General features: G+C 38.6%; 1 protein-coding gene across 9 annotated transcripts in view; it reads left to right on the top strand.

Moving 5' to 3' along the window:
* The window catches only part of syt1a (synaptotagmin Ia), a 223,931-nt gene that overhangs the window by 12,898 nt on the left and 186,679 nt on the right, over positions 1-24,354 (top strand). For 4 of the 9 annotated variants that reach the window (XM_058773080.1, XM_058773084.1, XM_058773079.1 and 1 more), the window contains exon 1: positions 12,383-12,620. The exons of 2 other annotated variants lie outside the window; for them this stretch is intronic. The gene's annotated coding sequence lies outside the window, so the exon portion shown is untranslated. Of the gene's footprint in view, positions 1-12,382; positions 12,621-23,026; positions 23,045-24,354 lie in introns of those variants that run through there. 3 more of the 9 variants (XM_058773088.1, XM_058773087.1, XM_058773083.1) reach the window with 3 other exon arrangements.

Here is a 24,354-nt window from a genome sequence, read left to right as displayed (position 1 = left end):
GTTGTTAACAGCCATCTTTATTCCGGTATTTCGCTCGATGGTTTTGTTTTCGCCGCATACCTGTGTTTACAGCGGAAGTACGAGGCGGCTGAGCCGGTGATTAACATACGTCATAACAAACTGTTATGTGATTGGCTTACGGGTACACCAATGATTTTAAACTTCAGACAAGCGCCCGCCCAAGAGAAAGTAAACACTTGTCAATTATGCCCTTCCAGACTCTGTCTATGAAGCAAAGCGAAGTAGCAGAGTTCAATAGCATCCAGCTGCAGCCCCACAGACTCACCTCCGGCTAGACACCAGTGGCTGGACACCAGTGGATAGACAGCCTACGTCATTTCCATTTTCTCCGTCATTTCCATTTCACCGCTGGATGGACATATATTTATTTTATATTTTCACCTCTGGATAGACAACATATTTAATTTATATTTTCACCTCTGGATTGACATATATTTATTTTATATTTTCACCTCTGGATAGACAACATATTTAATTTATATTTTCACCTCTGGATTGACATATATTTATTTTATATTTTCACCTATGGATAGACAGCATATTTATTTTCGGTTTTCACCAGTGGATAGACAGCTTCTATAAAAGCTGTGTGCAAATTGAAATATGATCTTTATCATATCTCTTTACTTAAAACAATTCTCAATAATATACTTGATATTATAACATCAATAATTCATGCAAACTGCATTCACAAGAACCACCTTGAAAATATATATTGTTCAGATCATATCACTATTTTTTGTGACTTAAATTCAGCCTAGATCAATGGACTATAACGTTTTGTCAATACAACAGACTTGTACATGTTAATTGCCCACAGTTTTTTGCCTTGCCCATTTGGATATTCAATTCAGATTTTTTTTTGTAAATGTAACCACTTCTGTTTTTAAAATATACGTAGATTCACATGATCAGACAATTTACCAAACAATCCAGATCAAATTAACAATTCATGGTTTTGCAATATTTATTGGAAATTACACAATCTAATTAGTAAAATTAGACCATCAGAATGAAGATGCCACAGTCAGGCCCGTAAGGTTGTGGGGGAAGTCTCTATTTCAAGAGAAAATAAACAGTTGACAAAAAAAAAAAATGGCAAAAAAAAAAAAAATGAACAGTTCCAAATAAACTATTGCACACTGTGCACACCACACCTCATTCCTGCCCCCTAAAACTGGCAGTCTGGGCAATGCTCAGGAAATTCAGGCTCTGTATAAAACCCTCGCAGGTCTCCACGTCTTCCGTTTCCACAGTACCCCACCCAGTCTTTGAAAAAACATCTGCAATTTCTGCATTGCACAATTTTAAAAGGGACACACATGTCTCTTACAGCCTGGGGCAGTTTTTTGACATTCACCACACCTAAAGCAAGAACAGATGTACAATATGATTAGAATGAGCATGTTTATATTTAACTATATTAGAGTAATATCTAATACCTTTAAAAAACACGACACAGTACCTTGAAAACAAGACGATTTTTTTTTACTAGCTAGTTTGTGCATTTGAATTCTGACATGACCAATAAATCATCGACAGTTTATTATTTTTTCTTACCGCTGACATCTGCATGGCGCGTCAAATTTGAAAAGTGAATGACGATACGGAAATGACGTCTGCTGTCCATCCACTGGTGTCCAGCCACTGGTGTCTAGCAAGAAGTGAGTCTGCGGGGCTGCAGCTGGATGCCTCTCGCAGAGTTTGGTATTACCAGGCTATGCATCGATGTGCAGAGCACTGAATTATATTTTCACTGTGAGCATGGCTTTTTTTTGCAGCCACATTTGGTGACATTGATAACTTTTTTATTAATTAGGAAGAGACTCACATATCAACATTGTATAAGCTGAATAATAGAGGTTGACCGATTGATCAGTTTTGCCGATTAATTGGCACCGATAATAAACTATGAACTAAGTTTAATGATATACTATACAATATAATTATTAATATTAATATTTTTATTCATATACAAAGTATGGTTCTGTGCATTTTTGGTTTATATATATATATAACCGGTGCTTATATATATATATATATATATATATAAACCTATCGGTTGATTAATTGGTATCTTTCAGTGTGGTCCAAACTAGCTAGCTATTGGTATCGGTAAAATCCACTATCGGTTGTTCTCTATTGAATATCCAGTGTTGGTACGGGACAACAGTATTTCACCATGAGAGTTCGAATTAGCATCACACAATCGTCTTTTGTAAAGTGCACAGTAATTACATTTGATTATCACATAACACAAAGCAGTAACTTTTAAGATAAACCACTGCATCATCTGGACATCTTGGAGCTTTAATTTGAACAATCACACCAGCTTCACAATCACATTCAAACGCAGTGAACATGTCTATTTGAGTCAACAGATCGATGAGGTAATAGATGACTGTGACCTAAGACGAGGCTCTGCATCCCTTAAAGAGTTCAGCAGAAGCATTTGTTTATCTTTGTGAATGATTTAGACACATGCAGAATATCAATTCATAACGCTTAAGTGTTTGAGGAAACTAGATCTTATCTAGAGCCTTATAAATGCTCTTGGAGCAGCTTGTGGGGTGGTCATTTTCTCCTATTAATCCCTGCAAATAGTGGCTGTCATGTTGAGAACTCTTCCAATAGCCCAGGTAATCAAATGTAGTGAGGAAAAAAAAATGTAGTCAAACTAATTTGCCATATGGGTGATATAAATGAATGTTTTTCAACTGGGTAAGTGGTGTTCCAAAGATGCTCATAAACAGGGAGCAAAATGCAACCAGTAAAATGCAAATAACCATATAAACAACTACGGCTACAATATCATCTTATCTTTCAGAAAGGCGTTAAAATGCTTCCCATTTAAGATATCATTAATATCAGAGTTTAACCAATCAGACTCTATTATATTGTGTTACAAATTCATCTGTCACTTGGTAAAATCTAGTTAAATTAGACAGATGCCAATATGGACAGGTTATGTGACACTCCATAAACAAAACATGAACAAAAATATAACTCAGATTATATTAAATACAGATTAATTTGCAATGAGGATAATCATTCGACTATATGTGTTTTGTGCTGTGAATCTTAGGCTGCCAGCAGCATGAAACCATCAAAATTCAAGAAACGTTTAGAAACTGAAATTATCAGTTGTCCTGCTCATGCTGTCATTAATAATTTAATAATTTACTGCAGAGGTTGTTGGACCTCTGCAGTACATGATGATTATTTGATTTTGACATTTTTGTTTACTTTGTATGATTAATATTTTTAGCGTTGTGTTGGGTATGATGTCTGATAGCAACCTGAAGCAAAACTATTTTAAATTCACTAGAAGCTTTCACAGGCACAGGTTCAATTTAACAGCATGTTTTTGTTTAGATGTCATGCGTGAACAACGGGACCCATTGCTGAGATGCCACTGTAAAGTGCTTATTTAACACAAAACCAGCAACATTTGTAGAATCGAGAAATCAAAGAATCAAAAGATTGGACTCGAGGCTGTCTTGTGTTTGCTAATGCGTTTCGGCACATGGACTTTTATCAGGGCTAAAGGGGTACAAAGGAAAAAAGGCTCATTTAAAGAGAGTACTGCAGGAATGAGACCAAAAATCTGGAAATGTCTTTGCGTCTTCTGGTGCCATCATCTTGAAGTTTGTATGTTTTTACAAACTTCAAGATGTTTGTATGTTTGTTTGTATGTTTTTTTTTTTTTTTAATGGATTTTGGTTAAATGCCTGAAATAAGGTCTGTGCTTAATAGGCTCAAGTTATTTTCATGTTTTATTCTAAAACATAAAAAAAAACATCAGTTATACTTCACTCCTGATTTTTAAAATTTTACATGATTTTTAAAACTTTTAAATTTTAAAATTTTTTAGTGTACATGTCTTGAAAAATACAGTTGCTAACAAGTGGCTAAATGAGACAAGGCAAGTTTTTCTCCTTTCCTCCTCTTCTTTCTCCTTATTGTCATGTGATTAGTAGATAGTAGGGATAGTAAGATTCAACGATCCGCATCGGCATAATAGTTAACGATGCAATGCATAGATTTAAGAAAGTGTGCATGTGATACAAGTTGGCATTTGTATCGTGATGCATTGTTTCTAACATATTTGCATCTGTAAAAGGGTAGTTGACGTACCAATGTGTCCTATGGTATGATGGAAAAAAGTAAAAAAAAAAAAAAAACTAACATTGAAGATAAACCTCTCTCATGCTATTTGTAACTCTAAGAATGAAGATACATTTTTCTCATGTTATTTGTATGTTAAGTCTTTTTTTCTCTACATTTTTGCTATGTCACACCATAGGACACAGTCCAATTTTTATTTGTCAACTACCCAAAAACAGATTCATATATAATTATTAGCAGATACGCTATACTTTTATTATTTGTCCTGAGAGTCACATAGAATATAGATTAACATGGCAGTCTGTCTGTACCAAATAAATAAAAGCAGACTATCTGTACCATACTGTATTACATAGTATAATTTTTTTCCCCCCATTGCATGGCATTGCATTGAATCGCATTGTGTTGAATCGAATCGAATTCGGATCACACGTCATCATAATAGGGGTGAATTGTATTGCATCCCATCTGATTTATTCCAGCTTTCTTATTTGTTGGCAGATAAAAGAAACACATTTTCTTTAGACCGATTTTATGTTTCTTTGATTTCTCAATTTAAGTGTTTTGTTGTTTTTTGTTTTTTTTGTCAATGAGTACTTTATTTCCATTTGTAATTTTTTCCCCCCAATCACTTGTTTTGTGAAGTTGCATCAGAATAACTACAGTACCAGATGCTGCTGCAGCAATTTGCCAGTTTAAGAAGTTGCCAGAAAAAAATGTCTATATAAATGATAAGAGTGAACAAAGCTGTAAGATTTACTGTTGGAGCTTATACAAGGCTAGTAAGCTCAGACGTTTGCTGTCAAAGAGTTCTAGTCAATCACTTCACAAGTTCTGAAGGAGCTGACACGATTACTCACAGGCTTACGCGCCGTTTAATAGTAAGTCTGTGAAGTTGAAAATCATGATTATCTACAGTATGTTGCAGACAGAAATGTCATCAAATTGGACAGATGCTAAAACGAAAGAGCTTCTCTCTCCAGTCATTAGAATTAGTCGTCAGATTACTGGAACAGTTATTATATTTCCAGCGCAGTTGTACAAAGATCAGTGACATTGCAGGGTTTTCCAGAAAGAGAGTCTGAAATCTATTGCATGTGTGATTGCAGATGTGGTGAATTTACAATTGTTGGGTTTCATATGAGAAAAACAGGCTGCTGGTGCTGGTTCATACATGATGCATGAAGATGGTTCTGTTGCCACCGCTGTCTTGGGTTTGATTGGCTGGACTTTGTGATCAGCTGCATGTTAACCATGAGGGTTACACTGTGACAGGGAGGCCGGATGGGGGAAATAGTCCAGACCCCCGCAAAGGTTAATTTCCATGAGGATTCATAGAAGCCTGTTTCTCCTCTGCTCGTCTTTCCTTTCTTCGTGTTGTTCAGCCAGCCCTGGTCTTGTCACCGGGCTCTGACAGGCAGGCAAACTGATGGACGCCCACGCACTCTCTGCAATCTAACTTAGCCCGCAGAACGAATCAGCCACATTGAAGTCACAGTACAAGGGTCTCTCCTTCTCGCTCTCAATTGCCTCTCTCGCTCTTTCTCATTATTTTTTCCTATTTATCTCTTTCCCTTAAAGGAATAGTTTGCCCAAAAATTAAATGACGCTTTTTTCTGTCATTTTGGAGCTTGACAGCCTCAGTCCTTATTCACATATTGAAAATATTGCCAAAATATTATCCCAAATTTGTTTTGTTTCCAAGTAAGAAAGAACATAATTTAAATTTGAAATGATAACAAGGTGAGTAAATGATGACAGAGTCTTCATTTTTAGGTGAATTATTCCTTTAAAATGCAGATTCTTCCATCCCGCTCTCTTGTCTTTCTCTCTTACCCATTCAGTGGCAAAGATGACAGGGTAGCGGCTGGGTGTCACGCCATCCATCAGGCACTGACAGGCGTGTGGCCAAGCCTCTGGTGAGGAACGCCAGTGATCTGTAAACCGCTGAATGAGAGACGCACGTGGGCCCCGGGGGCGAGGAGGGGCCTCCCCGCATGACTCACTCTTATGCAGACAGGGAGAAGCGTATCATTACATTCTCGGTGGCGAATGACTGACTTGACACATTACGGAGGTGTTAGCCTGGTTATATGAATAAACTTAAAGTCTCGCTTGTAGAATTACTTGCGTAAAACTTTCTACAATCCTTACAATCCTTAGTTTGACAGTTAGTTTGTCTGTGTTGGAGTTGTGTGCTCTTCTCTTTATTAGATCCTGTTTCCTCCCACGCTGGATCTCATTCACTAGCCGAGTGTGCAGATATTTGTATGTAAAACCTGTGCCCAAACTTTACTCAAACCATACATACACATGCCATGGAAGAGTTGGATAAAATAATGTGATCATCTATTATTATAGGGGTTAATATAAATTGTGTAGGACAAAATTATGACTGTGTGCACAAAGCTTTAATGAAGAAGGATAGTGGGTGAAAACTGAAAGCAGATGTTGAGCACTAAAAAGAATTGTGTCCAGACAACACAGAACTACTTCAGCAATGTGACAGCAAACCTCAATATTCACCTTGAAGACCCTGTTTGCACAAAAAAAAAAAAAAAAAACTGACCACAGAGAGCTTCACAAAGCCAACATCCATGAAAGAGCTGCAACTGTTAAACTTTTAATCAGTGGCACCAAGATAAACTTCAACCTCTGCCCTCGCCAGACAAGACACCTGACTTGAGCATTATCAAACCACTGCGGCCAGTTTTGGAGAGATGAGTGAGAAGCAGATTCTCTTCTTCAACATCTCTAAAGCAACTGCTAGAGAGACAACAATCAACAGGAGACTGCTCAAAAGTTGTATGAGTCTGTTACATACAGTGGGGCAAAAAAGTATTTAGTCAGCCACCAATTGTGCAAGTTCTCCCACTTAAAAAGATGAGAGAGGCCTGTAATTTTCATCATAGGTATACCTCAACTATGAGAGACAAAATGAGGGGGGAAAAATCCAGAAAATCACATTGTAGGATTTTTAAAGAATTTATTTGCAAATTATGGTGGAAAATAAGTATTTGGTCAATAACAAAATTTAATCTCAGTACTTTGTTATATACCCTTTGTTGGCAATGACAGAGGTCAAACGTTTTCTGTAAGTCTTCACAAGGTTTTCACACACTGTTGCTGGTGTTTTGGCCCATTCCTCCATGCAGATCTCCTCTAGAGCAGTAATGTTTTGGGGCTGTCGCTGGGCAACACAGACTTTCAACTCCCTCCAAAGATTTTCGATGGGGTTGAGATCTGGAGACTGGCTAGGCCACTCCAGGACCTTGAAATGCTTCTTACGAAGCCACACCTTCGTTGCCCGGGCGGTGTGTTTGGGATCATTGTCATGCTGAAAGACCCAGCCACGTTTCATCTTCAATGCCCTTGCTGATGGAAGGAGATTTTCACTCAAAATCTCTCGATACATGGCACCGTTCATTCTTTTGTTTACACGGATCAGTCGTCCTGGTCCCTTTGCAGAAAAACAGCCCCAAAGCATGATGTTTCCACCCCTATGCTTCACAGTAGGTATGGTGTTCTTTGGATGCAACTCAGCATTCTTTCTCCTCCAAACACGACAAGTTGAGTTTTTACCAAAAAGTTCTATTTTGGTTTCATCTGACCATATGACATTCTCCCAATCCTCTTCTGGATCATCCAAATGCTCTCTAGCAAACTTCAGACGGGCCGGACATGTACTGGCTTAAGCAGGGGGACACGTCTGGCACTGCAGGATTTGAGGCCTTTGTTACTTTGGTCCCAGCTCTCTGCAGGTCATTCACTAGGTCCCCCCGTGTGGTTCTGGGATTTTTGCTCACAGTTCTTGTGATCATTTTGACCCCACGCTGTGAGATCTTGCGTGGAGCCCCAGATCGAGGGAGATTATCAGTGGTCTTGTATGTCTTCCATTTTCTAATAATTGCTCCCACAGTTGATTTCTTCACACCAAGCTGCTTACCTATTGCAGATTCAGTCTTCCCAGCCTGGTGCAGGTCTACAATTTTGTTTCTGGTGTCCTTTGACAGCTCTTTGGTCTTGGCCATGGTGGAGTTTGGAGTTGGACTGTTTGAGGTTGTGGACAGTTGTCTTTTATACTGATAACAAGTTCAAACAGATGCCATTAAATCTTGCTTGTTTGTAGGTGACCAAATACTTATTTTACCGAGGAATTTACCAATTAATTCTTTAAAAATCCTACAATGTGATTTTCTGGATTTTTTTTTTTCTTCTCATTTTGTCTCTCATAGTTGAGGTATACCTATGATGAAAATTACAGGCCTCTCTCATCTTTTTAAGTGGGAGAACTTGCACAATTGGTGGCTGACTAAATACTTTTTTGCCCCACTGTATGTATATGCAGATTGCATTAGTATTTAAAGCAAAAGGCTCCAGAGACCTCAGATGTTGAAGAACTTATTGGCTACTAATGGCTACATGGAAAAACAGTCCTGTGCGCTTTTAATTCCCTAGCAGGCTGAGGCACAATCTAGTGCTGCAGATGGTCAAAGTCTCTCCATTAATCTTTTATTGGTTTGCAATTATTTTTTTGCCACTGCATAATTAATAACGTCACTTTGATTTCTATAGTCACGGTGTAGGATTACAGAGAGCGCGTGAACATGACATTTTTCATGGTGATGTCAGTGAAGTGTTGTATGACAGCCATCCGTGTCATTGAGACTGACATTTGACCAATGTTGGGCCAGCGATTGATGGGAATTCTGGGGCCGATGCCAGGCTAATGAAGCCAGCAACGGGTCAACGCTTGATACAAATCTTCTAAGCCCACAGGGAGAACGCCCAGGTCTTGGTACTGCTAACACTAGGCCAACATTAGGCCTTGGTTTGCTGGGAAGGCTGGGCAGAGGCCAGGCTTCTGCTGGGTGAGGGCTATTTCTGAAGGACACTGGGGAGGGTACAGCTGGTGTCCCTGCTGTTCGGAGTGTAAAGCAGCCAGCCTGCTGAAACAAAGCCAATCGGCTGCTGCTGAGAAACCGTCTGTCCTCAATGGAATCAAAGCCATCTCTTGTTCTTCTTTCACCTCTGTTATGTGCACTCATCTGCAGTTACTGTCTATACATGTTAAAGTACAGTACTGAATCTTAGGATATGGAAAAGATCATGCTTTCTTGGTCTTGGAACAACATTCTTAGTAGCTAGTCAGATTTGAGGGTTAGATTTTGCAACATGCTCCTGGATCAGCATGTTTTTACTGGAGCAACATAACTAACTTCAACCCTAACCATTAAACAGTTTAAGTCAAAAAGATAGCTTGATAGTAATGTTATTATAGCCCTTACTCTAAATTCTGATTGGTTGTTGGGCATGTTGTTCCAGCTCCAGCAAGGATCCGGGAACACATTTTACTTCACGGTCAATCTGGTGTATGATTGATGAATGTTGTTCTTTCGTTTCGTCATACTTGGCTAAATCGTTTAGTACTACTTACAAGGTAGGCCTCAAGATTCCATGAAAATTAGGTAAAAATATGAATTCTGAGTAAAAATGTTGATTTTCCTATCTTAAGATTGATGTTATACTCTGTGAATGTGAAATTTCTGTTTGGGTCGCAGACTGCAAGCAACATGACCAGTTTAGTGTGATCCATGAAAAAATTACTTGTGATCCAGTTCTCTTAAGTAATTCAGAAACATACTGCATTTATTTGTCATACTCGTCTTTGTACTATTATATTTAAGTCATGAAATTGTAGAATTTTGCATTTCACAACAACAACTTGCAAGCAAGACCAGTCACGTGCAAGCAAATGGCTGTTATAACTGAAATGTGCTCAAAGTAATCTGAATTGAATCCAATCAAATTACATTGAAACAGGAGTCCAATCAAATTGGGAGCTTGTGAATCATAATTGGATTTAATTGTAAAATCTGTATAGATTCCTAGCCCTAGATGGTATAAATATAAGGATTAAGTTACTTAGCATCACTGACATCCTGTCGCTGCACCAAATCCTGGTCACTTTCAATGAAAAGGTGTTCACAAATCCTCTAATTTGCTAAAATGCATCTAAGAGATCAGAACCTAAAAGTTATTGCTGACATTATTGCAGTGTGTACAGGCGCAGTCACAGCCACCTGCAGCACACTGCATACCAATTCAAAATAAACCATGATGACTATAATTAATATTCCAGTCAGCTTAAGTGCACATTAAATTACCTACGAACTGCATCAATAATGCATGATCTTCCTTTTCTATTGCTCCAAAGAAGCATAGTGTTTGGGTATGAAATCCACACGTGTTTTCTTTTTTTTTTTAAATGCAATTAGTGCTTGTTTTGCAGGTCTAGTGGTGTGTGAGTCAGGTTATCTCAAGGTAAGAGTCAGTGTGCAGACACAAGCAATGACTTTGTACTTTGCTGATCACTCTTTGATGAGGCCATTTGGAGAACAGCAAACATAGAGGCATCTCTCAAGAGACTGCGGCAGGTGCAGTCACAGCAAAGTGCAGACGAAGAAAAACATTCACCATTCAGTTGTTCATATGGGGATACAAGGTTACCATTAAGACCCTGAAGAACCCATGCAATTAACACTCTCCCATCCTGACCATTCCCTGTCATTGAAATAGGGTTAAATTCAGGAGGGTTTCCATGGTGATTCACCAGGACATGTAGAGGATCAAGATGTGCCATGTCACTTTGCAACTATTCATTTCTAGCTTCGATTTCTATAAGGAAAGAAATGAGGCAGGGAATTGCATTGGTGTGAAATGGCAGAAAAAAAAAACAAAACAAAAAAACAAGACTTGGTGCTATTTTTTGTTTCATAGATGTAAGAGTTGGACAGTGTCACTTTGGACATCATGTAAAGAGAATGATCATCAGGAAAAAGACATCATGGCAATGGTGAATGTCAGAATTGAGTTAGACTGATCTGGGAATTGCATTATTCATGACCAGTTGTTTGACTGAAGACTGAACATTGTTTAGAAGGCTGTTACGAGTTGACATTGAATCAATGGAACTTAACAACAACAACAACAACAGATTTGTTCACATTAATGGATGCTGTACATATTTCAAATACACTCCTAAATCAATGCAATACTTTCATTTTTATTTTAGAACTTAAGTATGTTTTTTTTTAAAGATTGTCTTCTAAAATGGAATGTCATGCTCTGTTTACCATTTTTATAATTAAAGTATAATTAATTAATTAATTCTTACATTAAACACCTCATCAAATCAAACAGTAATTTAATTTTCAAACACAGATACCATACTTTTCTAGCCCTAAATTTTTCTTTCTTTCTTTCTTTCTTTCTTTATTCCTCTTTCTTTTTAAAAGTTCTTTAATAATTTGTAAGGCTTTATTACAGTTATATTTTAATTGCAACATTTTAAGATTTTGCATTTCACAACCACCACTTGCAAGCATAAACAGTCTGACATTTAATTTTCAACAAAAGAGATGAGTCATTTACCCTTCTTACTTTTTATATCTTTGTTCTTATGCAACAAGCTGGCCTTTTGAAGTGGAGGCATTTCACTGTGAAATTGTCGAGCTCTGAGCACAGCAACAGTGGGGTCCACATAAGAGACATCAGGCGACCCATGGGGAACCGCTATTAGCTATATCCGCAGTCCAGATCCAGGCCATTTCGAAATTAATGAACATCGGACCGAATAATAGCCACTCTACAAGCATCCTCCTTCAAGACGGGAGGTCACGTTACCCAGAATTCATCCCATTAATTAGCACCTGCCCTTCCCTGACAGTGAGCCACCCTTGCTATTGATGGAGCACTCTCTGTGGATATCACAACCTCTACACCTAGATGGTCTTCTGAGACTTCTTTGTCTTCATAAGTGCACAAACGTCTACAAGGCACCATGCCGGGACTTGCCACGTACACCATCCAGCTTCCAACCTCCTGAAGTTCATGAACACGCTCCCAGGAGGGTTTCGTAAATGTCCTTGCTCGTCCTTGCCCTGCCTCCACCCTTTGCTTAGGATGTGTGAGGATGCTAATACTAGCTGAGAGGGTCATCTTAGTTGACTGCTGCCAGAACCATCGCCTGCTGACTGCATCATCGTCCACGGTAGCCAATCGCAGCCAAGGACTTAGTGATGCTGTGCCACTCTCACTGGAGGGATTCCGAAGGAAGCGCCTCGTGACAGCGCATGGTTAAACAGCCAAGAGTCCCTTTCTCTCTCTCACTCTCCCTCTCTCTCTCTCTCTCTCTCTCTCTCCCTCTCTCCCTCTCTAATTCAGGACTGGATGCATGCACGATCTGGTTTTTAACAGGGATAGCACATTACCATGCACACTACTCCCTGCAGGCTCAGCAGAGAATAGAGACAACAGCAGCTCTCTCGCTCTCTCTCTCCCGCTCTCTCCACCTCTATCAGACAAGACTCCTCCTCTCCATCTCTCTGTGACTCCCTCTCTCTCTTGCATATGATCTGTACTTCACTTCCTCCAAGCTGAAGCAGGAGATAACAGCACGCTACACACAGGTAGGCACTCATATTTCCCTCTCTGAAGTTGCAGGTGTTCGGCTGTTGCTGGTTTGTTTTGAATTGGATGCGATTCTGAAAGAAACCTGTACTGGGTCAGAGTAGAGCGTGCCATCATAAATGCCCGCCCCTACAGCGTGGTGTTTGTTTTCACGCCAACGCTGCTTTTGGCACCGTTTCCTTCCTCTTTCTGGCCAGCCGGGGAATGTGGTAGTTTACTGGTTGGATGGTTCCTGTGAGAAACCCATCATCTACTGCCACGCTTAGCTGAGATCTGCTTATCCAAGTAGGGGAAAATGATTCGCGCGTTTGTAGCTGGAGATTGGAGATGTGTTTTCTTAAGTGTAGGTTTGTGTGTGGGAGTGTGTGTGCGGGTGGACGCCTGAGGTTGGAAGAGAGGAGAGATGGAAGCTGAGATGCTGTATTCATCCCAGGGAAACTAATCCCACCACAGTTCTCTGTATCTGATAAACACTCTCTTCGTCTTTTCTCCCTCTACCCTTCATGTGTGATGGGTTTATCTGTGGCGGTGGATAGTTATTCCAGTGGAGGAAATTATTTCAGAATGGCAGATAATTCCCACGGTAAAGAGCTTTTTTCTTACCTAGAAACCATTATTTGTTCTGCTCTGGGAATCACGACCGCCAGTGTATATTTGGAGACAGATGTTCATCCTAGAGTGGTGGCCAAAGAGAAAGTAGGTTTGCCTTGCGTCGTCCCTCAAGATTTTGATCAAACCGCACTTGACTTTCCTTCTCAACTCAAGCTCTTCTTTTGTTTGCAATTGTTGGATTGAGGATGGATTGCATAACAAGCTGAAATCTCTTATAGTCATTATGTTATGAAGGACTTGGTCCATTGTGGCTAGCTCCTGCCCACATCAACAAATGCGCCTGTCATTACCTCATATCTCTGTTGGGCAGATCAGCCGTTGCTATGCACGCCTAGTGAGAGCGAGGAGCAGGGATTGCTCGACTATAGCCTCGGGCTTATCCAATTCAGTTGTGCAGATCCTCCTCTGAAATACATTAGTGCTTGAGGAGCTGTGGTAAAATAGTTGCTAAGTGATACCATAGAAATAGCTTCAAAACCTCATCAAAATAGACCACCACTTCAGATGCAGGTAGTGCACATGCTGTAGTAAGTTGTGGTTCTTATGAACTTACCAACAGTGTCTTATTTAGATTGTACTATCAAAATGTTCTGCAGCAGAATTATTCAGGTTCACTGGTGCATTGATTTAAAACAATTAAGTCATCAACGAGTCGGCATGCAAAATCTGAAAGCACAAACAAGTAAACAACAACAACAACAACTTTTTACACTTGTTGATTTAATCACTAATTTGTTTATGCATTTATTTTAATTAATGTATTTTTGATAAACAAATTATAACCATGGACGACAATTATTATATGATTTTGTTAAAACAATTATTTTTTTTTAATTATAATTCTGTAGCATTTATTATATTTATGTTTTATTATAATAGCATATTTTATTGGTAACACTTTAGTATAGGGACCAGTTCTCACTATTAACTAGTTGCTTATTAGCATGTCTATTATTAACATATTAGCTGATTATTAGTACTTATAAAGCACATATTCAGTATGACCATATTCTACATCCCTATACTCAATACCTAAACTTAACAACTACCTTACTAGCTATTAATAAGCAGCAAATTAAGAGTATATTGTGGCAAAAGTCGTAGTTAATGGTTTGTTAATAGCGAGAATTGGACCTTAAAATAAAGTGTGACCGTTTTATTATATATATATATTTTTTTTGTGCAGATTCCTTGTGACTGATGACTTGTAATGTGCAATAATGCATAAATGTGAACTTGAAATTCTTCTTCCTTAAAAGGAAGTTAGTTGTTACTTTAAAACAATATTCTTCACCTGAGAGAAACTGTTAGCTTGAAGTTCCATTTTGCCGAGGGTCTTAGATGTAATATCGCCCCACGTGAGATTTCCTAAAAACCACAGCAACACGGCATGTGATTTTTACTTTTCAGGGCAATATGGGATGGCAGATGTTGGCCCAAATATGTCACGCCCCCTGCAGTTGCCAAGGGCAACGTCGTGCATTATCAGCCTTGTTAAATATCCATTAATGAGGTGAGATACAAGCCTGGTACTGCCGAAAGGTGGAGTTATCCATCCCTTCTACTGTCGCTTACGCTCAGCAGGCTGTCTCTGGAAGTCTTTAATGTCAGCCTGTGAGATTAGGATCAGTCACCTGGATGACTTTTTTTGTCATTCGCCTACACAGTTCCCTTGTGTGTTGAAATTGAAGGTGGAGAAATAAATGTGAGTGAGTGTGTGTGTACATATATGTGCGTGTCTGCAGAGGCCAACGCGCTGTTGTTAGGAGTAATAGCAGACAGAAGATAAAAATAGCGGCTCTATTATGATTTGACCTTGGACAGCTGGCTGGTTGGCTGCAGATACCTGGGCGAGGGAAGTGTACGGATCACTGACATGCTCCGTGAAGAGTCTGGGGCAGCCATGATAAATGTGTGCAATAACGGAGCGGTATGTTCTTGTTGAATTACACCACAGCAGGCACAGTCACCATCTAAACAACACCCACTGTGGGTTTGAGTAACTGGGACAAATTCAAAACCAATAATATATTACAAACATGGAAAATTGAAGGTGATCTCATCTTTTTGTATGCAATTTAACTTCCAGTGACGAGATTAAACAGTCTAAATCAAAAGGAGATGTTATCATTTATATCCATTAGATGGTATCCATTTATATCCATTGGATTGAGTATTAAAACTTAGCAGTGTCTTTTTGGGACCCACACCAACAGCAAGGAAGCAATTCTTCACCCAGTGACTGAGATGGATAACAGAAAAACAAGCCTGTGTTTGTACAGGCTAGCAGCAGGGGTCATACATATCACAAGCAGCAAGGACTTGTGGGAAATGTGGGTGAATAAATATTGTTTGATGTATCAGAGAACAGGAACACTTTCAAGGTCAGTAGGAGAGCCATGAAACATTATGTTTGACAAAGTGCTTTGACCTAATACAATATAGACCCATATATCCATCTATCTATCCATCTATCCATCTATCTATCTATCTATCTATCTATCTATCTATCTATCTATCTATCTATCTATCTATCTATGTTAATAGTATGCCAAGTACCATAAATTGATTATTGCATATGAATATGCTTATTCTTAAATTTGACATGCCTAGTCCACCACTAATGGAAATTAATTTGTATATTCCCAAAATTAGCCTAAAATATGATTTTTATATTACAAAATATAGAAAACATATCATATATATTAATCATGTGAATGCTAAATTGCTAAATTCTGTTTTATTTCTCCACATTACTGCTAGGGAAATACAGTTGATGCAGTTGCCTTATTGGGGCTGCTCACTGTTCCACTTATTGCTAAGCAACGGAGGAGAGGTCCTTAGAGAATGTAGCCAGCCTTCTGACTCCATAACACAGCCTTGGCACATGCACACATACACACACAGATGGTGGTGAGCAGATCTCGTTCCATAGCGTTTGCTACGCCTGTGTTACCATGGAGGATACATATGCACATAGATAGCGGAAGTGATGTAATGTTCTTCTTTTTAATCAGTGCACAAGGGGGCAATCAAGTGGTGATGCCTCACCTTGAGCCCTGAATGCACAGACATTTATTGGAATTAACCATGGTACCCTTCCCAGTCTCCATAGCAGTTTAGTACTTCTGTATATTTTTATTAGGGCTGTCAACTGATTAAAAAGTGTCATCAGATTAATTACATTGTATGCTGATTAATTAATCAAATTAATCACATAGAGAAAAGTCCCAAATGACGATAATTCACAGACGTTAGATTGTTGTGGTGAAACTATTGAAAATACATCATATAGACATAAATCAACATGCATGTTCTATAATTCTATAATTGAATATAAGCCTATTACTTGCCCACAGCATACCACTTAAGAGTCATTCACATGAATGATTTTAATGAAACTGCTGCATCTCTTGCAGTTTTTATAGTGTCACTGTGTTTTTAAGGCACCATGTCAAGTTTAAACTTCAAAAGAATTGTGTCAGTTTCATTCAGATGTCTTTTGAAGAGAAGAACACATCCTTTGAGAAAAACTCTTTGCTTATTTTATGCTGTCTGTAGCTGTGTCATGAATTAATTATATAGTTGTTTTATATATTTAATATCTACTTTTTTTTATTTATATTGAGGTATAAGTAATTGCTCTAAACCAGCACATTCAATTTACAGTCCAATTTTGTTTACTTGTATGCCCTTGGTCAAGCAACACCTTGTCTTTGCCTGGTTTTAGAGGGATATGGCATTCTTAATCGCAGTGGACCTACACTGATAATACTAGGATTACATGATCAATACAGACTTGATCAAAACAGAGAGGAAAAGCATTTTGGCTTTACAGAAATCCTCCTTAAGGTATACAAATATTACTCCTACATTTAAAAACTCCTACCAAAACCAAAAAGCAGAGCAGTCACACTGTATGTAAAATTAGGTCACTTCCATTAGCAAAATTTAACAAGATGAATTCATGAAGAATGCTATTGAAGAATGTTAAAACCAATGACAGACAGCAATTTAAGAAGGGCTTAATAAATTCTCTTTCTGCATGGCTTGTCTCACTTCAATTTTAGCCACAACAATTCAGCATGAATACACTCTAGTGACAATTAAGAATAATTGAATGCTTTCACAGAAGTCACAGCTAATAAGCATCAGCATTTCATTTGGGTGAAAACAGGGCTATGAGTCATCAATTTGTCTTTCAGGTGTCACCACCCACAAATGGAGGGAAAATCCACAAATTACAATGCAGAATGTCCCTTTAATTTGACATGTCACCACACCTTCATTTATTAAATGTACAATTTTTTTCCTTGTGAGAAGGTTATGAAGGAGATTGCCTCCCACATTTTCAGGTCCTGGTATTCCTGCTACAAGATGACATCCTTCACAAAGTAACTGATTTTAGCACTCTACACGTCACATGCCAAACATTACTACAGATAAACCCATGCCTATATAGACGCCCCAGCTGTGTGCTCTAGCACCCCACTGACGCCCCCTACTCCCACACCACTGCTTGAAGGTGAGTGTGTCAGAGTCAGGGGGATTAATTATTACTAAAGGGCAGACTCTGCCACAAAGGTGGACTGGAGGACATTTTGAATGTTTTATGAATCTAATAAGAGAGGAAAGAAGAGAGCAAGAAAAAATTCTCCTGTGCTACAGTTTACTCGCCGCTCATGTGCCATTATGGGAAAATTACAGTATCACAGGATGCATCAATGCATGTTACATTATCTAAGGGTCTTATAGCACTGTTTAATTTAATGATCTTTAGAGAACGGTAATTAAATTTTATGGGTACTTTTTTTTTTTTTCAAGTGTGACAATCCCTGACCACAATTGAGAAGCAGAAATACATACATAATACAGAAATAAATAGAAGCAGATTTAAATATGAGGGGTACAGATATCTTAGTCAAGACTGAGCGTAAATAAATAATTTTTAAAAATGTTAAATTAAAAATTCAATACACTGAAAAAATATTTTGTGACTGTTTTGACTGAATTGTTAAAAGATATGGCTCATTTGTTTGTGAAATGAGCTGTACTGGTAGCACTGCATGATAGTTTTTGAGCTCAGCCAGTGAAGACAATGCAATAGAAAGACGTGTTGTCTTGACATTATTTCACAGTGTGCTGTCTTTTTATCTCATCACATTTGATTCAGAGGAGCGCAACTCTGGTAAAATATAATTTATTTTGCTGTGGCGCTGGAGATTTAGAAAAGTAGTGCAGGAAACACTATGTGCAAACTCTCTCTTTAACTGTAATCAGAAACATGAGTCAAACAAAAACATGTGTGGGGGTGCATGTGATTGAAGGAGCCGTAGTTTCCCTCTAGTGTGGACTAGTTATTGCTTTTGCCCTTATATTGAACAGATCCCACTGTCTTTTATTACAGTGGTGAATCCCCCCTACTAGGCTCCACTGAATTCACATGGGTACTCAGATTGAGTTTGAACACCTTGTGATGGGGAGAGTGAAATATATCTGATCTCTATTTTTAATCTTCAATCTTGAAGGATTTTTTTTTAATAAAGAACAGTTTTGCACATAACTAGAATTGTGTGTAACACATTCAAAAATTCAGTCACAACAAAATACCAAAATGCCTCTATCTATCTATCTATCTATCTATCTATCTATCTATCTATCTATCTATCTATCTATCTATCTATCTATCTATCTCTGTCTGTCTGTCTGTCTGTCTGTCTGTCAATAACAGAAATCTTTATGACTTTTTTGGTGTTCTTTGACAATAGTTTTTTTTTTTTGAAAAAGTGGTATATTGATTCTTAAAAATGCTGCTTCATCCATTGAAAGTGTGACAGTATTGTCATATTTTTTATTAAAGGAGGCCTATTATGCCCCTTTTTACAATATGTAATATAAGTCTCAGGTGTCCCCAGAATGTGTCTGTCAAGTTTCTGCTCAAAATACCTTACAGAAAATGTATTATATCATTTTGAAATGGCCTATTTTGAGTGGAAGCAGAAACGTGCTGTTTTTGTGCATGTCTCTTTAAATGCAAATGAGCTGTTGCTCCCCACCCCCTTTTCCAGAATAGGTTGTGCCTTTACAACTCATACCTCAAAAACTCTGTTTGGTTTTGATTATCAAGTCTATTGCGTTGAAATCATGTGTTTTAAATCATATTAGTTTAAACTTCTGATATACGGTTTTCTGAATGCACATATCCGAAGCACATGCACAGAAAGCGGCTGTCACATGGCATGTGAGTACTATTTCTCAATCTATTTTTTAAACAAATCCCGTTCTCTTTCATGTCTTATTGCGCTTAAACTGTTAAATACACACAAGTTATGTTTATAAAAACACACGAGTTACATAAAAAGTCGGTCATGTCTATGAAGGTAAACAACTGGGAAAGAAATTGCATGTTTATATTAGATTTGTGTGGCAGCACTGCTCTCTTGTCTCCTTTGAGGCTGGGACTCTAAACAGTGTTCTGTGTTCATCAGTGCAGAACATTTAGCATGCTTTGCTCGAACTTTCATCATGGCATTAGAATTGGTACACAGTTACCGCTTGCGAAAACACAGTGGTGGCGCAGTGGGTGGAAATTTGCAGATTAAGGGCCGGTAATATTATAATAAGATCCCCTTTCTACCTCACAGGGGGAGCGAAATCTGAGCAGCTTATTTTTTTTCACAAGCTTGCTGAGAAAGTCTTTCCAAAAAAATGTATTGGGTGTTATTTATTTATTTATTTTTTACATTCTCTGGGTTGGTAGATCCACCGGGGACCCGATTATAACACTTAAACATTGAAAAAGTAAGATTTTCATGATATGTCACCTTTAATAGTATTAGTATTTTATTAATGTTCTGAAATAGTTTGTATCATAACAGGAGCAAGGTGCACACACTGGCCGCCTCTTTCTAAATGCCTGCCATGATCTTCCTCTCATGCAAACAGACTTGCTGTCGCTATGGCGACCAAGTCTCCTGCCCACCGTAGCTCGTCTCCATGAAGATTTACCATGCTCATTCCCTCCGTGTGCTGTTGGGCTTCTAGTGTAAAATACTGCAAATGACTGTCCACATTTAACTCAAGCAAACATTAAAAAGTGTGTGTATTCTGCATCCCTTGCAGTGCCGCATGTCCCTGTCTCCTTTTTAATCTTCCATCTGGTTTTGCTTCTTGCGGTCAGTTGTGAAGTCAAGTCAGTGCTTTTTTGACACAAAACTAAATTGTTTGCTAGCTCAACGCATCCCAATTGCTGGAATAATAATACGGTACAACAGACCCACGGCACAGCTCTCACTGTGAAAAAGTCACATCAACCGGCCTCATGCTCTGCTTCTCTCCTTTTCGTCTCCTTTTTGATTGTCTCTTGCTCATTTAAGCGCCTGACAAATTTGGGGCTCCCTTGAAAGACGTACCATTTGAAGCACTCGCGGTACTGTCTGTGCACGCTGTGTCGCGCCGAGACTAAAATGAGGCTTCCCCTAAAACATGTCCACCCAGCCCCATGTAAAAACACTCATTATCCACTCGCCTAACGGGCTGCTCTCTCCAGCGGGGAGCCAGGCCAGTCCTATTATTGGCTAATGTAATGATTTATAAAAGAGAGGCAGGCACAAAGATTATCTAATGAAGAAAATACAAGACTGCGAGAGATTAATGCCATGCTGAACTCCACGCTACCCCTCCATGATTGAATCACACTCGACAATCTTAGATGAGTCTTCTCTATTTTCTGTATTACAATGACAATTTTGTAAATTAACTGTCATGATGGGGAGAGCTAAGCTTGTTTTGTGACTGTGAAAAAAAGGTTTTTGTGTTGTTCGTGTCTTGTTTTCTTGCAAGTAAGCATCTTTGAGGGACGTAGGGAGTATTTTTTTGGGTTAAATGCAACCTTAGATCTATCGATAACATATTTGTCTTGCTGGTGATTGCCTTAAAAGAATTTCGACTCGTCCCTCTGTATGTGTAAATGAAGGAAAACATGTTACCAGCACTTATGATGAAAGTTTATCAAGCTAGTACCTTTCAAACCTAAAAGTTTTAGATTAGAAATGCAATGCTTCAGTAAGAAATGCTTTGCTGTTTGTCATGAAATGTAGTCTTTTAAACTTTTAATTAGACTTTTCTAGGTGGAAGCATTGTCCATTATTGTCAAAATTCTGGTGAAGTTTATCCCATATAATAGGTGTTTTACTTTTGTGTCTCTTCCATGCCCCTTTGTAGAATCCCAAGCTAAAGCATCTAGGTTTACTTTTTTACATGGTCATGATTTGAGTTGAAAGATTGTGTTGATGCAATCTCTCAATCTCTGTGCAAAAGCCAGTTTCATGTGGTATACATATAAGTGTTACGGTTGAACAGTTGAAACCAGGGTTATAGCTGCCTTTTTTAAATGTTTATTTGTGGGTGCACATTTGCTTGCTGGGATTTCATTTGTAAGTACATTACTGTGAAGCATTTTCATTTTTATGACCCGAAGAATGATCCAAAATCATTGTCTGTTGTTCTTGAAAGCATACTGCATGCCGATTGAGCTTAACTTGTATTTAACTGAAATCTTTTCTTTAAAGACGATGTTAAAGCCGGCATGAAATGTAAATTCAATTCAGTATATTTTTATAAAATCTTATTGATCTCATTGTGAACAATTCATCCATGCATATGTTTTTTTGACCTCGTAATTTATTAACAAGCGTAATTTGATCTTCTGCCCTATATTTTTTTTTCCAGTAATCCTTTTCACACAGACGTACATCACAATACAGAATAAATTATCTGTGGCTACTCCAGTTACAATGAGAATATAAATTGGACCAGGGTGAAGCAGTGGTGTAGGTGTTTTCCTCATATTATGGTGTATTAAAAAAAGTATTTGTCACAGCAAAGTCAATGAAGATAGGTAGGTCGTCAGACATTCTTTAGTTGGAAGTTGGAACAAATGTGTGACCTTCAATACAGATGACGGAAACAGAACACACTGAGACCTGTCAGCCAACGCCTTTCTGGAGACATATGTGAATCCTCTCTGAAGTTTTATATCAGTGAGTAAATCACCTCTGTGTTGACAAGGCAAAAAAATCAGAGGAAGTCAAAGTAGACGTGCCAGGTAGATATGGGTTTGTGCCAAAGAGTTGTGTGCGTTTGTTGGATGGATGCATCACGAGATGCCAAAATGAGAGTAGCTGGTCCTGCAATTTTTCTCCCTTTACTCGAATTTACTGAGGCATATGGCAAGAAAATTGAGAGTGGAAGAGAAAGGTTGATGGAGACAGCGAGAATGAGAGGTCAGGTTGTGATCTCAGCAGGACCGACTGCTTTCTGTTCCTTGCTCTCTTGTGTCCCAGCATGGGGTACATATTCACACATACACAAAAAATCACGCACAGTGTCTTGTTTCTCAGTGAATTGAGCACAACAGTCCCTCGTACACTTTGCTTTAATGGCGTCCACACGATAAAGACAATCACTTTTGGTAACCTTAATTAGTTATGCATATTTGACCGTGATATACTTGCCAACTGAGTTACTGTTGCGCTGAACTTAATGAAAAAAACATGCTAATTACAAGTGCATGAATCCTAAACCTGAGATCATTAATGACAATTATCCTCATCATATATTCAAATGAATACAAGCCTTGCAGCCAGAGATGATGAACATGGATCTAACAGATGTTTCATGTAATCCACGTGAGGGGTGATAAATGGCATGATGGATTTGCTTTTGTCTGTAATAAAGGAACTCGCATACGAGACGTGATGATGTGAAGATAAATTGGGAGGATGCTGGGAGATTTGTCAGGAAGAATGGGGTAAGTGGTTGCTTATTTAACCTTAGTGTTGTAAATGATGGGATCCCATGAACAGAATTCTCTTGAACTTTCTTGAAGAACTTCATTAACAAGTTACGCATTCATCAGGATAGTCACTAAACTGATGCTCATGTGAAATATCATCTGTCATTGCAGTGCTTGTTCATTTAATTTTATATTGTTGAGGTTTCATTCGCGGCAGTATTTGCCGAATGCTTATCTACCCCTGCCGTCAACCTCTGAGAACATAAGAGACCAAGATCGATCTTCGGCAGCATAAAGCATGAAGGATAGACAATCCAACGGATATGATTATACTATATCAGTTCTATTTGCCAAAACTACATCAATAACTCCAACTCTCTCCGACCTGTGAACAGGTTATCGGCATAAGGAGGAGTAATAGGTATGTGAACGTGAGAAGAGGTAGAGGGAGAGTGACTGCATTTGTGATAAATGTTGGGTGAGACATAAACGTCAAGACACGGTGTCCCCTGGTCTCTGGCGATAAGCAGCGTGTTAAAGGGCCCACTTGTGTACGGAGAAGGAATTTCAATCTGTTTCCATTTAGCGAACTCGTCAAGGACAGCTTCAATGTCATGAGAAACCCACTGCACTGAGTCCCACTCACAGATTACCAGGCTCTTCAATCAATAACCTTGCGTCTCCTGTCTGCCGTTGTACACACATGCCCACACGTAAACACATATAGCATAATGCTTTCAAAAATACAGCTGATCTCAGTTGAATACAGAATAGGACGTTGTTCACATGCACAGTGTAATTTACAGAGGCAGGATCTGTTCCTATAATGAAACTGAGAAGAAATATATAAGACTAAACATTTAGATGCATTAAAATGAATCACCTTGACCTGTCCATGATGAGGTTATTATCTTCACTGTAAGAAAATATATGCAAAAATAATACCTTTTGGGGTGCAACAGTTTGTCACTGGGGCAGTACCCTTAATGGGACAACTTTGTACCTTATAAGAGGTGCATATTATTACCTTAGAGAAGTTATATTTACTAGTGTAAATAACCATTCTTGTACTTTTTTCCCTAATGTTTAGTATACAGAATGCTCCTCCTTCAGTTAATCAATTACTGGAAAGACTCAATGTAGGCAGGATGCTGCAGTGAAGGACTACTGCCACTAGATACTGCTCCTACCTGACAACTGAAACTCTCCTCTCTCATGACACACAGGTTGGCACCCAACAGTCAGGCGACTTGGCACACATGTGCTGTGTTCTGAGGGGCTGAGGGAAATCTGTGTTAAGCAGGTGGTATTTGTAGCTTTAAATG

This window comes from Onychostoma macrolepis, chromosome 04 (assembly GCF_012432095.1).
Source record: "Onychostoma macrolepis isolate SWU-2019 chromosome 04, ASM1243209v1, whole genome shotgun sequence".
NCBI classification, from domain to species: Eukaryota; Metazoa; Chordata; class Actinopteri; order Cypriniformes; family Cyprinidae; genus Onychostoma; species Onychostoma macrolepis.
This window is presented reverse-complemented; position numbering and strand designations above follow the sequence as displayed.